The 14838-nt window shown below is 38.1% G+C and overlaps 1 pseudogene; it reads left to right on the top strand.

Annotated features, from left to right (window-relative positions):
- The first annotated feature begins 8790 nt into the window (after positions 1-8790).
- LOC122082260 lies at positions 8791-14579 on the top strand (annotated as a pseudogene).
- The last annotated feature ends 259 nt before the right edge of the window (positions 14580-14838 follow it).

Consider the following 14838-nt stretch of genomic DNA (forward strand, 5'->3'; position numbering starts at 1 on the left):
GGGAGAACTCTCTTTGGTTTTCAATGGGACTCAAAAAGAGAGGGATTTACTAAAAAGGAATTACTTTTGGGCCAAGGATGTTGGGCACCACATGGTGCACCCACATCTTTTGAAATGGAATCTAAACCTTGATTTTTAGGTCAACATCCGCAAGTCATATCTTTCAACCGTTGGTCGAAATTCGACGAGTAATATGTCGTTAGAAATCTCATTCTGAGCACCATCTAGTGATGTAAAACATGAATGCGGTTTAGACTTGGAACCCTAGTAAACATACTCATAAAGTAAGGACTATAATCATGTAATAAAATGGGAGATTGAGAGCCGATTTTGCATCATTCTCGCACCAAAGTATAATGTCCAGCTCAAGGGAACAAACAACACTAATCCACAACGTCAAAGTCTATTTTTGAAAATATTTTTCATTAAAAGTTCATAGGGGGAAAAACGGTCATTTTATCTTAAGTTCAAAATTTCTCCAAGTATATAACATCCAATGTGTAATTCTTCTTATTGTCATCATCGTCATGGGGTGACAAAATTTGGTGTCTACATTATCCTGAGCCACACATCCTTGTATCAAATTTGACCGACATTACTTCTTCGAAATCTTTTATCTCTGGAACCCTCTCTAGTCATCTTCCTATAGGAGATATACCACATATCCCCTTCCTTCATCGAACTTCTCAATACCTCTGTCTTCAAGAAGCAGTCAGCTTCAACTCCAAACCCACAAGAAGGAGACAAGGCTAGGGTTCCTAGCAATCTCAAAACATCCACATAACCAGAGCAACAATTTTTTTTTTTTTTTTTAATCTTTCTCATCCCCTTGGACAACATAAAAATATAATGTAGACAGCATTTCCATCATAAACGAAACTCTAACATGCATGCCATAAGTATAGGATTGGTTTATGCTTAATATAACTATGAGGGCAAAGTTTTGCCCGTAAGAGGTCCTTGCACATAAACAAAGGGGAGCGCAATGACCACTATATTCCTCCTGGGGGCATGCGCTCACTCCTATGTCTGAGGGTAGGGGCTTCTCGTGGACAAAAAATAGTTGCCCCATAATTATGACAATAAAAGGGAAATGTATCTTACATATATGTCCCATTTAAGGGGTGTTAAATTGGAGGACAAATTCCTTATCGGATCAGTATTGATTTTGATTTTTAGAAGTCATTAAGGGACTGAAACCAACCAGACTGATCATTAAGATTGATCAAAACCGATCGAAGGATCAAAATTAAGAAAGCCAAGTATAAAACGGAAAGCCTCAATAAAAATTATAATTTTTTTTTGTCTACTATTTTTCTTTTTATTTATTATTCATGAGAAACCTTTAGAACCAAAATCCATCGAACCGATAGCAATTGGCTGAAACTTTAATTTTATAGACCAACCAATTATCATTCTAAAACCTGATCAAACTGATTTATGATTAAAAGAAAAACCGCCAAAACAGGACCAACCCGATCAACACTTTTAATCATAGCCCATTTTTGGCATTCCAAAGCCCATTTTGATAAAACCCAAGGCTGTGGTTGGTAGCTAAGAGAATGAAAAGAAAAGAAAAGAAAAGAAAAAAGTATAAAGTATATATATATATATATATGTATTTTCTTGGTTTAAGAAGTTCTCTTTGTGCTTGGCATGCCCTTAATCAATAGAAGATTCAATTTTTAATTTCAAAATTCACATTGAGAATTGTAAAGTTTTCTTTTTTCTAAAAACAAAAAATTCTTATAAAAAACACGAGAAAACATGAGAAAATACAAAAAATTTTATTTTATTCTTTTCTCTTCTAATAGTAATCAAACGTGAATATTATTTTTTATTTTATTACCATTTCATTTATTTTCTTCTCTTTTCTTTTCCTTTATTTTCTAAATTCTTTTTTTCTTTTCTTTTCTTCTCTTGCCTACCAAACACAGCCCAAGAGAATCTCTCTTTCTGTCCCCTCATTTACAACAAACCCATGTGACCTCGATCTAACTCATCACTTGGGCATTCTGAAAATACTTTCTCTGCCAAACCAGATATTCCAAGGGAAGGATAGAGGGCCAAAGACTCTCAAAACCCTAAACTCAAATCTCCAATTTCATTTCAACAACCCTTTCTTCTTCTTCTTCTCTGAAGTTGTGTTTTTTTTCTCTGTCCATTTCTATTTTCCTTGATAGAGGTTCTCTCTCTCTCTCTCTCTCTCTCTCTCTCTCTCTCTCTCTCTCTCTCTATCTATATATATATATATATATATTTTAATAGAGGGATCGAATTTTGCAATTGATCAAATAGTGAATAAAGTGTTAGCGTCTCGCAACGTTATTTCTAGTTAATCATGGTAAATTCATCAACTCAAAGTATATTTTTTGGTACAAACCTTGGAAAAAAAAGATTTCTAAGGTGAATTTAGTTTTGTTGCTTCCGCTTTTCGCTTTTACCATATTATTTTTGCTGCCTAAGTTTTAATTATATTTTTCTAATGACATTTAGTTTGATAATAGGCCGATATTGATGATCCTATAATTGTTAAAGTTTGACTTGGTATAATTAGAGGATATAACGAACCAATGGAACATGGAAGTAGTTGGTCTGAGAATATATATTCTAGAGATATTAGTTACCACACTCACAATTTGCATGGCAACTACTCTAGTTGATGGGAGACTTATACATGGTATAGTGCCATTATAAGATCAATTAAATCTGACTCTATACTGAAACCATGGATGTATACAAATGTTGATGGATCCTACATTCAGACCCTCATATCATTGATACTAACATTACAGACCCATCCTTAACCTCCTTTTACCTTACTGGTGTTTATGCATGGGGCTCTTGTCAAGGAAAATTGTCAGGCTAGTTGGGATAGAATATCGTCCTTTGGAATCAATAGAGCTGATAAGTGGACATGCTTCGATGATTTCAAGTCTTACATAGCATGGCATGAGAAGTCTGGGGGTCCTTGTGGGAAATCCAGGGATTCAAAAAACTTTAGAGACATGCTTAGCAACTGTCATCTCCTTGATATGGAAGCACATGGGCTTCGTTATACATGGAGTAATCCATTCAAGATCAGGCTAGTCCCAATTCTAAACAATCCTGGGAGCAGAAAATTTGGGACCTCTTGAATAAGCAGCTCCTTATGAAAGAAACCTTATGACTCCAAAAGTCCAAGGTCAAATGGTTAAACCAGGGCAACAAGAACATTGGAGATAGGATCCGTTGCTCGTACGATCACCTAGTTGTACGATTCTGCATCTAACACCTGTCCCACCTTCTACCATTATAAGGATAAAAAGGAATATATTTGAAAACAAAAAGGATAGGTGTTGGACGTTGACTTGTACGACCAGGTGATCGTATGAGCAGCTGATCCATATTTGAATATTGTGTTCTTTAATGCATACACTCTACAAAGATGCCACTAAAGCTCCATCTTCCTTCAGGTAACTAGACTTCTTCAAACTCTGAATTATTTATCGAAATTACCTCGCATTATCAATCTACCTTCACAGAAGAGCTGATTAATAATGAGGCTTTTCAGGAGGTTATTTCCTGTATTGAACGTTTTATGAATGATGAAACCAACTTAGTCCTCTGTTCTAATCCATCTCTTGATGAAATTAAGAAGGCTATGTTTGCTATGGGACCTTTGAAAGCCCCTGGACCCAATGGTCTACCTCCAACATTCTACCAATCTTTTTGGTCCTTAACCCTGATGACATTACTAAATTTGTCACTAAATTCTTCTGTACGGGCTCCCTCCCACTTGAAAGTAACAACTCTCTGGTGTGCCTTTCCTGAAAGTCCCTAACCCCAATGGTGTTAATCGGTTCGGTTTTGATGTATATGGTTCAATTTGGTTTCAGTTTTACGTTTTTAAATAGTTTTGATCGCGGTTTAACCCATATGGTTTCTAAACAGTTAGCAATCGATTCGCTAGTTTATTCGCATACTTATTGAAATTTGCTTTTGTTGATAAACGCTTCAATTTTGTATCAAATTAAATGAGGCATTGAACAGGCAAAGATTTAAATACATAACTAGATAACAGGAGGAAATTATTGAATAGATTGTTGGACAACCTTTATGGTTCTTAATTCTTTCCTAAATTAACCCATCCTGTTTTGTTAAAACAATAAACAACTAAGCAAAAGAAAATATTACATGGAAAAAATAAAATACAAACAAAATTGCTAATGAACAAAACTTATCATTAGTGTTCTAAAGTTAAAGAGCATGAGGCACTAAAACACATTAGTTAACCCCTTATTCTATTAAATTGCTATACGGGTTTAACGGATCGATTTTGACTGTGTAAACAATTCAGTTTTCACGGTGTCAATTAGGTTTGAAATAGACAGGTTAAATGGTTAAAACCGAATCGACCCGTTTAACTAACCGATCTTAAACTTGAAACCAGAACTGAACCATTTACTAAATGATTTTGCGATTTTGATGTAAATGGCTCTGTTCGGTTTCGATAAACGATTTCGATTTTAAATTCACATCCTTACTTAGCCCTGAGAATATATAGGCCCATCAGGTTGTGCAATATCACCATTAAAATCATCAAGAAGATCATTGCCACATGCCTTCATTCCTTTCTAGACCAGCTAATCTCTGCTTCTCAATCAGCCTTAGTTCCTAACTGACTCATATCCGTCAAATTTTTTACTGTTTATGAAGTTTTCTATTACATCCGAAATAGGAAGATAGGAAGATAGGAAAATGTAAACTCCTGGCTCTTAAGCAGGATATGCGTAAAGTATATGATAGGATGGCCTGGAGGTTTATTAAAGTAATTCTTCCTACCTTTGGTTTTGCAGACAAATGGGTCTTAATGGTTATGGAATGCATTACCGCACTTCAATATCAATTACTAGTGAATGATACCACTCGGGGCAAAATCATTCCATCTAGGGGCATCCGACAAGGAAACCCCCTCACTCCATCCATCTTTATTCTTTGTGCGCAGTCCCTTAGCAGTGTTCTTTGCCGTGCTGAGCAAGCCGGTTCAATCAAGGGAATTAGAGTGAATAATAGAGCTCCACCGGTGACACCTGATGTTTTCAAGGGTTAACCTTAATGAAGTGCATGAACTAGGTAAAGTTCATGATCTTTAAGGGATCACTTTTTTGGTTGATAAGTGATGGCTTGGGCAGATAGCGTGGAATATTTTCTTTTCTCTAATATTGTGATTGCTAAAAAGAGTGTTTAAGAATTACCAGACACCCCTAGCTATTCCATTACTTCAGTAGTGACCAGTGACCTTGTTACCAAATTTTGCAGAACCACCGTACAGAACCCTAGCCCATTGGCTGAACTCTGTTGCCTCCAACGCGGGCCTAAAATCAGTCCAAATGAAGTTATAAAAGGGGAGTTATAGATGTTTGTGTTATATGGGACCTAATGTAAAATCAATTGAAGGGCTCTGTCTAGGATTGAGATTTTGGAACACTAATTGATTTCTAGTATTCTATAATAATACAAAATAATTTAAACCACGGAGAATATATCAACTGTGGAATTTATTATAGAAAGAAGAAAAACCCATATTATTAAAGGCAGTGCCATGATGGTTCTATGTTAACCCCTTTACACCTCCTCTCCCACAGAACAGATCACCTTGAAGTTCAACAAGCTACCTATTTGGGTGTAGGTCCTTAGACTTCCATCTTCTTTGACCTCTGAATCTGGTATTTTGTTAGTGGCAAAGCAGTTTTAACAGAAGTGTTTATGAGAACTGGGATCTTTGGGGGTTATCTCCATGGTAAGCAAGACTACAAATTTCTTTCAACTTAAAGCAGAGTCTATTAAATGTTGTGAAGGTCCAGGATGGTGAGGGGGTGCTTACTCACAATGGCACGCTTCCACTTAGCAGCATCTATAAGCAATGGGTGTATAATTTTTATAAAAATCCTGGAGCACTGCACTGGTGCGGTGAGGAGCAGTGAGGATTTGGATGGCTGAGAGCACCTTGAGGTGTGTGCCCAAGTGCTCTCAGCCACCCAGATCCTCGCCTCACCAGTGTAGTGCGAAGACATGTTGAAGAAGGAGAATCCAGCACGAGTCATTTAATTCGGTTTAGTTTGAAAAATCAGAAAGGCAATTGAGATGAATGGGATTTGGCGCCAGAGAAACCAGAGTGGCAAGGCATTTCCTAGAGAGAAAAGGAGAAGTCAGAAGGGGGAGCCCAAAAAGATAACAAATGATATATGATTAGATAGAAAAAACGAAGTAATTAAAGATTGAACTTTTAACTATTCTACCACTTAAAATCAACAACCATTTACTATAAATTTAGAGTCGAATTTTGTTTTAACAAATGTGATAAGTAAATGCATGGAAATAGTCAATATAAACCTTTAACACTTTTAACAATGGCCTCAAAATGTTAAAATTTAAAATTTATTATATAATGAATATAAAAACCTTACCAAAGACGTGTATATAGTTCGGGAAGAAGGGTTGGAAATATTGGATAGATCACTCTATCTATTTCATCAAACTGTTAAAAAGAAAAAAACCATTGTTAATTATCAAAATATTACTAATTAAGATTTTGAATGATAATTAAATGCTTACATGACTCCAGTGATCGTTGAATAGATTTTTGATATAAAAAATTAACTTGAGTGAACCTCCTCTATAAAAACCCCCCTTCTGTCATTAAAATACAAATTAACATGTGTAAGGTTTTCATCAAATAGAGCAGTGATGTATCTGTCACTTAGCGGGCCGTGGGGGTCGCAAGGGGGGCAGGAGGCCCCCCTGCATAGCCGGGGGTGTAGGGGGTGCAGCCCCCCGCTCGAATTTTTTATTTGAGGGCAATTGTGTACTTTCCGAATTAAGGTTTTTTCGCTATATATTTGTAGCGAGGGTTTCTTTCTCTGTAATGCAAGCAATACTGAGAGGTGTGAGGACGAACGTTGTAACCCTATTCTCCATTGATAGTGAAGCAGGATCTCATCTCACCGGGGACGTAGACAACCTTGCCGAACCTCGTAAAATCCGTGTGCATTGTTTGTTTTGCTTTTTCCATTATCTTTTGCATCATTTTAGGGTTGCGATTCTACAAAACCAGCCAGATAGGTTGGGTTGTCTAGCTAGCTTGCATGGGCTTAATTAGTAGTTTATTAGCTTTATTTTCATTTCTAGTAGGAGTCGAAGTTATTTAAATTTTGTTTTATTTTAAGTTAAGTTGTAATAGCTAGGCAGAACTCTTAATCACAGTAGGAGTTTGGTCTCAATTTTCATATAGCTCGATTTGGAGTAAGTTTTGATGCCTATAAATACAGTGCAAGGCTTAACGCATATACATGATTTTGAATATTGAATTTTTTGAGTTGCTTTAGCCTCAATTAACGTTGTAATACAGTGGGTGAGAGATCCGAACCTGAGAGAGGTTATCAAGCTTGAGTTCTTCTTTCCCTTTCTCTGCTGTGCTACATGCTGCATTAAGTTCTGATTGAGTAACATAGGTGTTGATCTTTGATTTCTCTTCAATCTTAACTGAGTTAATACTCCTTTCATCTAATATCATATTCCAATGATCAGGTAAGTTCAAATCAGATTTATAATTTCTGTTTTACTAATCTAAAGTACGTTGTTTGGAAGCCAATTTCAGACCTTGATGTTAACCCCCTAAACTTGATTAGTTTATCGGATTAGCTTCAAAATTTGGCAGATCAAAGACCTAAGATAGAGCACCACTCAACCAAGTTTTGATGGTAGCATGATCATCACAAATCATTCATAAATTATACCAAACATTTATAAAAATAAAAATAAGCTAAGTAAATACAAATATAAATCAAACCAAAGAAAGCCGTAGAGGTTAGAGGAATTCCTATTCCAACTCAGAGTTTGGGTCTTTTTTATTTTCTTAGCTCACTTAAAGTCATAGGCTTTTACTAGAACTTTAAGGCTCAATTTAAGTTACAATAGGTGGGGGCTTTCTACTTAGATTTTAACTCTTTTTTTATTCAATAAAAGCAAGAGGCGGGGGGGGCGGGGGCTGGGGGGGGCGCTTGTTTTCTAGCTGCAAACAACTTAGAGCTGTTGCTGCAACTTGTCTTATACAGTGAAGATCCTTGTATGTGATCAAGGGGGAGGGACTAGTATTTGATCCAGTTGACACCTAGCAGTGAGAAGCCCAGGTGGATCTATCTTCTGTTCTTCTTTAGCAACTACTACTGGTTAGTGGGTTAATCTTATTCTTAGATCACTGCCATTACAAGTAAGCTTAATTATTAATTTTATGCAACTAAAACCCTACATTCTAGACATTCATATACAAGAGTTTTTTTTAGATGAAGCGAACCAGTCATCCAATCATCTTGAGATTTGAATCACATGTTCAGAACCTCATACAGAACTCGATCAACATCGGATCCTGTTGTGACTGCCAGATCTTGTTATGTTTCTAAGTTTCCCATCATACCCATTCCTCCATTAAAGCTGTTGTTTCACGTCCTAAACCCTTACTTCAGCAACCAACATTACCATATCACACCATATTCCTATGGTCACCCTACCCATATCTGTTGTTTTAGTCCTCTGATGTAGCAGAAACTTTCAGCATAGATTCACCCTCCAATTCCTACACTCAGACCCTAGTTTCACCTGTTCAACCACTTGATTTTGTGTTATATTAAAATCATTCCAATCAGAACCTTCATGAGTTTTTACATTATCAACTGGTCTCTGATACTAGAATAAACTAATAGATTTAGGGTTTTGAGAGTCTTCGGCCCTCTCTCCTCCCATTGGATTAGGATGGGTTGGCAGAGAAAGTACTTGCAGAATGCAGTCTTGCAGACTGTCCTTAAACACAGTGGCGGAAAGTGTTTTGCTGTTGACACGTGGTGAGCGATTCAACGGCTGAGGAATAAGCTCGGATTTGGGTCGGTATTGTTGGTCGGGTCAAAACCGAAACCTCTTCCCCTCAAGGCCTCCTCTCTCTTCGTCTCTGTTCGAGAAGAAACTGCAGGAAAGAGGCAGTTCCTAACCAAGAACCTGACGGTACCGATGAGGGGATCTTTGAGGCAGCCGACGGCTTAAATCTCGACGGAGACGGCGGAGGTATCGCTGGAGAGAAAGTCCAGGGAGACTCGAAATATGAATTTGTCGTTCCAGGTAGGATTTTTGCTGCCTAGGATGTTGACGCAAGTGCGGAGCTTGGTGGTTGGGTTAACCCACGCCATTGCGAAGGTGTCATTGGTAATTACATCAACCTAAAGAGGGTATTATAGTCTAATAAAATTCTTCTCCCAGCGTCCTCCTCTTGCGGGCGTGGGTAAGGAAATTATCTGAAGAAGAAGCTTGTGGATGTCAAAGTTCAACCGGAATCGATCGGACAGATCGAAATTGATCGGTTTAGTCTGGATAGAAATGAATCAAACCCTATTGGTTTAGGTTTATGAAACCAGTAGAAATCGAATTCAAATCAACCAAAAACAAACTGAACCCGATTAAAATTGAGGCCGGACCAGTATTAAACTAAAAAACAAAAACAAAGAACCGCATACTTTTCCTATTGATTTGCTTATGTATAAATGTAAAAGCGAAACCAGATCACACCGAACCGGATAATTACATGATTACAAATTGATAAAAAAAAATTGACAAAAAATCGGATTGAAATTAAAACTTCATTCACGATTTGGTTTTGAAGATGGTCTAGTAACATATCAAATCCAATTCAGCCTGACCAAAATCGGTTGAAGCTGACCAATTGATTTGAAGTTGGTCCAATAACATCAAAACCAATTCAGATTGATCAAAACCGGTTTAAACTGACCGATTGACACCCCTATTGAAGCTTCGGCCAACCAACATCTCCTATTTATGTGCATCGTATGATGGGATAATCCATGCAAGGTAATGTTGAGGCTTAATGTGTTGTATTGTGTGGCTTGGGTTGTGGTCAGCCTTCAATGTTTGGTATATTTAGGGTTTACTTGGTGTAATTTCAAAAAGGGAAGAAAAATATTGCCCCGATCGCATGGTCCTTGTATCAATGGGGGCCAATGAGAGCGCATGTGTGGGCATTGATCATGGGTGATTTTTCATTTTGTAAAGGGTAGGGTGATCATTTCAATGGATTCTATTTGGGCGGTTACACATTCTTTTCCCTTTCGAAATTGTATCTTATGTTTCCTTCCTAAATTGGTAGCAATGTGATCATTATAGTTAAGAGGATATTCTTCCTAAACTGAAAAGGCAAGAAGAAGAGAGTTTGTAACCGTATTTTCCATCACTAGTGAAGACTACTCTCACCCTATTACCAACAAAAAAACGATTGCTCTCACCTCACCATGGACAAATAATGTATATTTTGTGTTGTATTTGTTTTATTATTCTTTCTTTTGTTGCAGTGTTTTTTGCATCATGTATAAAACTCAATTGTGATTCAATGTCTATGGAAATACCCCTCACAAGGGCCAAACATGCCAGTGCAAATAATTCAAGGATAAACCTGAGAGGAGATGATATCTTCATCAAGTGAGTGCAATAGTTTTTTTTTTTTTTTGGGGGGGGCGCATTCTATAGGAAATCTATGTAACAGATCACCTGATCGGGAAAGTCAGCAGTCAACACTTGTCCTACATTCTCCCATTACAAGGATTTTTTGGTAACTCCATTACAAGGATAAAGAGGGGTAAATATAGAAACAAAAAGTACAGGTGTTGGGGATTAACACTTTTCCATTCTTACTAGAATTTTTTGTTTGCAGAAGAGATTTGATTCCATGGGTGTTCTTGCTCTAGACCTCTAGTCCATATTTGGGTTTCTTTCCCTCCAAATGCTTTCAACCTAAACCTTGATGGCGGGTCTTTGGCAACATTGGGCCAATAAGAATGGGTTGGTCTTTATTTATTTATTTTTTGCCAACAACGGGTATCTAGGCATTTGGCGTGGCAGACGAGTCCCATGATGGGCATCTACAAGGACTGGGTCATATTGGGGTTGAATGTGAGCCATTTAATTTTCATTGAAAGCAATGAAGAGTACTAAACAACCCGTGTGATTGGCCCCAAGGAGGTAAGAGGAGTCGAATTTAAACCACATGCTTTTTGAGGTGAAAATCCCTTGCCAACTGAGTTACCCCCTTGGGGTTGAATAAGTTGGTCTTTAAAAACCAAGATGAGTTTATTTTAACTAGATTTTTTGTGTCACATTGCATTCTTTACTTTCGTTTTCAGGTGGTGATTTATGATATAAGAAATGCATTTGATTACCTAAGGACTAAGGTAAGTACTTAAGAGGGGTACACATGCTATCCTTTTCTGTACTGCTAGGTCCATTAATGGAATAAATGGTGTTTTTTTAATTTGGTGGTTTAAGCACATTTCATGTTCGTATTATAACTCTCTTATGAAAGTAAGTTGAAAGTAAACCTATTTTTGTGACACATCATGGAGCGGATTGAGCTGTCTCATTCCGATGCAAAACTCAGAGTGCTTAGTCTTTCCCCTCAAAGGATCTGTGCGGTATGTGTTTCCTTGTTGAACTTCTATTTTCTTGTAGGATTGCTGAACTGAGAGTCGCAAGTTAAGTAGCTGATGCAGATATCATAGAAGTGGGCTCATGCTATGAAAAAAAAAAAAAAAAGGTTTGGGGGTTGGTTTTTCTTTTGGGGACGCAGAGGGGGCGGGTGTTTAATAGTATATCACTATTTTAATGGGCTAAGATATTGTGAAGAGGTAGGAATGCAGGATTCATTGGGATTTTAGTAGTTGTTTTCTATTTCACTTCTTATTTAGTATTTTATTTTATCGTTAATTTGAGTTGGCCTGATGTTAGCAATCCAACTTATCTCTATCTCCATTCTCCACCTGGATTTTTCTGGTTTGGGATTTAGTCAACAGTTGCTTTTGAGTTGACTAAACCCAACAATAATAAGTTTTGTAAATATGAAAAAAAGGAATTGCTGCAGATCTGTTTCGTTCAGCTGCCAGCATCAATAAATTCGGTAGCTAAGTTTTGAGATGATCTTGGAGGGATCACTATTTTTGCACTGCAATATACTGGGCATATCAAGACTTGATCCCATAATTAACCAATTCGAGCGATGATGGGTTAAGTGCATTTTCACCACTAAACTACTAATCCCATTGGTTCTTATCATTATTAAATCTCACCCTTTATTAAGTCACATACAGCAATACTGATGTCAGGGTTGAGTACAATGCTGCAGCAAAACTACTTTCTTACTCTTGCTCTCCTGGCTTTGATTACTAATGATCGATATCCGTCTTTCTTATATTAACACATTTAAAAGGGTTTAGATGGAACACCTTCAGATAATAAAGCAAAGGTTTGGTACAAAAATAATAATAATAAAGTAAAAGATCCCAAGGCTAATTCTACTGGCTACCTTGAGCTCTACAATTATGTCTCAACATTTGCTTGAGGAAGTTCAGACGGAAAACATAAACTTTAAAGGCAAAGATGGAAGTAGAGCATAAAGAAAACTAGAAGAAGCTCAGGAAACGGAAAGTGACGAGTTGTCATTGTCTCAAAGATTTCAGGGATTAATCGATGCATTGAGGAAGGGGGAGAAATGGACTAACATTTCCTCGAACCAGAAGAATTAGAAAAATGAGGTTGTAGATCTAAAGTGGGAAAGAAAGCTCTTGCCATTGCAGTCGTTGGTATTAGCTTCCCCTTTGCAATTCCGACAAAGTATCTCCAAGGGCGTGCATGGACCTCCCTTCGTTGTCTTCATGAGTTTAGCCCTCTCTAGAACGGCCTTCCCTGTCTTGGCCCGCATCCTTGCCGAGCTTAAGCTTCTCACAACTGATGTGGGCTGGTTGGCCATGTCGGTCACCGCAGTTAATGATGTGGTTGGTTGATCCTTGTTAGCCCTTGCTATTGCTTTCTCCACCACTGGCCATTCCCCTCTAATCACTGTGTGGGTTCTTCTCTTTGGCTGTTTTTTCCTCGTCTGCGCCATTCTTATACTTCCTCCAGTCTTTAAATGGATGGCCAGGCGTTGCCAAGAAGGTGAACCTGTGGATGAGTTATATGTGCAACCTTATCTGTTGTATTGGCAGCTGGGTTTGTCACAGACACTATAGGGATCCATTCCTTCCTTGGGGCTTTTGTGGCTCGGTTTCTAGTCCCCAAGGATGGACCCTTTGCATCTGGTCTCTTTCTTAGTTTTTGTCTCAAGCAGATTGAAAACAAATGTGTCGATTCAAGGAGCTCAATCCTGAGGTCTCCTTGTCTTGGTCATTATCACTGCTTGTTTTGGAAGATGTGTTTTTTTTTTTTTTTTAGTTGAATTGTTTTGGGAAGATTGCTGGCACTATTGTAGTCACCCTCCTCTGTAGGATGCCTTGCCGTGAGGCCCTTGCACTGGGCTTCCTAATGAACAGTAAAGGGTTAGTGGAGCTCATCACCCTCGACATCGTTAGGGCTACCATGGTTTTGATTGCTCTCTTCGCAACCTTTATCACCACGCCTCTTGTTTTTGCATTGTATAAAGCCTGCGCGAAGGGCCAACATGGATTATTATAAGCATAGAACAATAGATAGGAAGAACCCAAGCACTCAATTTTATATTTTGGCTTGTTTTCATAGTAGCATTAACATACCGACTTTGAGAAATCTCATTAAAGTCTCCCGGGGGACCGATCGGCAATGCTTCATTCTATGCACCTCATGGAGCTCTCAGAGAGACCCTCTACAATTCTTATAGTGAACTAGTCTAGGAAGAATGGGTTGCCCTTCTGGTATAAGGGGCCACGACAGATTGATTCAGATCACGTTGTGGTCGCCTTTGAAGCATTTCAACGATTCAGTGGTGACTCTATGAGACCCATGACTGCTATCACTGCAATGGCCAATATCGATGAAGACATCTGCACTAGTGCTGAAAACAAGAGGGTGGCTATGATCATACTCCCTTTCCACAAACACCAAAGAGTGGATGGTTCAATTGAAACGACAAGAAATGATTTCAGGTGGGTCAATCAGAGTCCTTGAACATGCGAGATGCTCAGTGGGGATGCTCATTGATCGTGGGTTTGGTCGAACAACCCATGTCTCTGCTAGCAAAGTTTCTTCATCCATTATTGTCTTCTTCTTCGGTGGGTATGATGACCGCACGGCACTTGCATATGGAGCACACATGGCTGAACACCCTGGTTTCAATCTCACAGTGCTTCGATTCTTGATGGAACCTGAGCAATCTGAACAAATTGTTGGAATCGATAAGATTGAGAACTTATACGCTGGGAATTGGCCGGTAGATGATGAGTACTTAGCTGAGTTCCAACAAAAAATCCAAATTGAAAGCTCAATGAAGCATGAAGTGAGAATGGTTAGAAATGCAGCAGAAACAATTCCCATTATTAGGGAGTTCAGTCGCTTTGATCTGTTTCTGGTGGGGCGAAAGCCAGAGGGAAAGATTGCAAAGACATTGGATCTTAAAGAATGACTTTCCTGAATTAGGACCAGTAGGAAGCCTATTGGCATCATCAGATTTCTCAACTACGGCATCAGCATTGATTGTACCAACAGTATCAGAGCTTGAACATCATCAGATTCTCCAGTAATCTCCATTATGGGAGGATCATTTGCTAGCTAAGTAGCTATACATAATCAAACTAATTATAAGACCATGATGTTCTTAGGTTTGCGAGTACTAGTACTTTTGATTCCATACCAAACTTTCCTTTCCCATGGACATGTAAAGGAACAAATATTAATAAATTCCATTTGGTTAGTGGGAAAGTTGAGAGATTAAGCAAGTGCCACACATACTTTGAAGTTTTGAGACAAGAATAGTTAATGGGAAAAGATTGTTGTAATCAA

Source organism: Macadamia integrifolia, chromosome 6 (assembly GCF_013358625.1).
Source record: "Macadamia integrifolia cultivar HAES 741 chromosome 6, SCU_Mint_v3, whole genome shotgun sequence".
Taxonomy (NCBI): domain Eukaryota; kingdom Viridiplantae; phylum Streptophyta; class Magnoliopsida; order Proteales; family Proteaceae; genus Macadamia; species Macadamia integrifolia.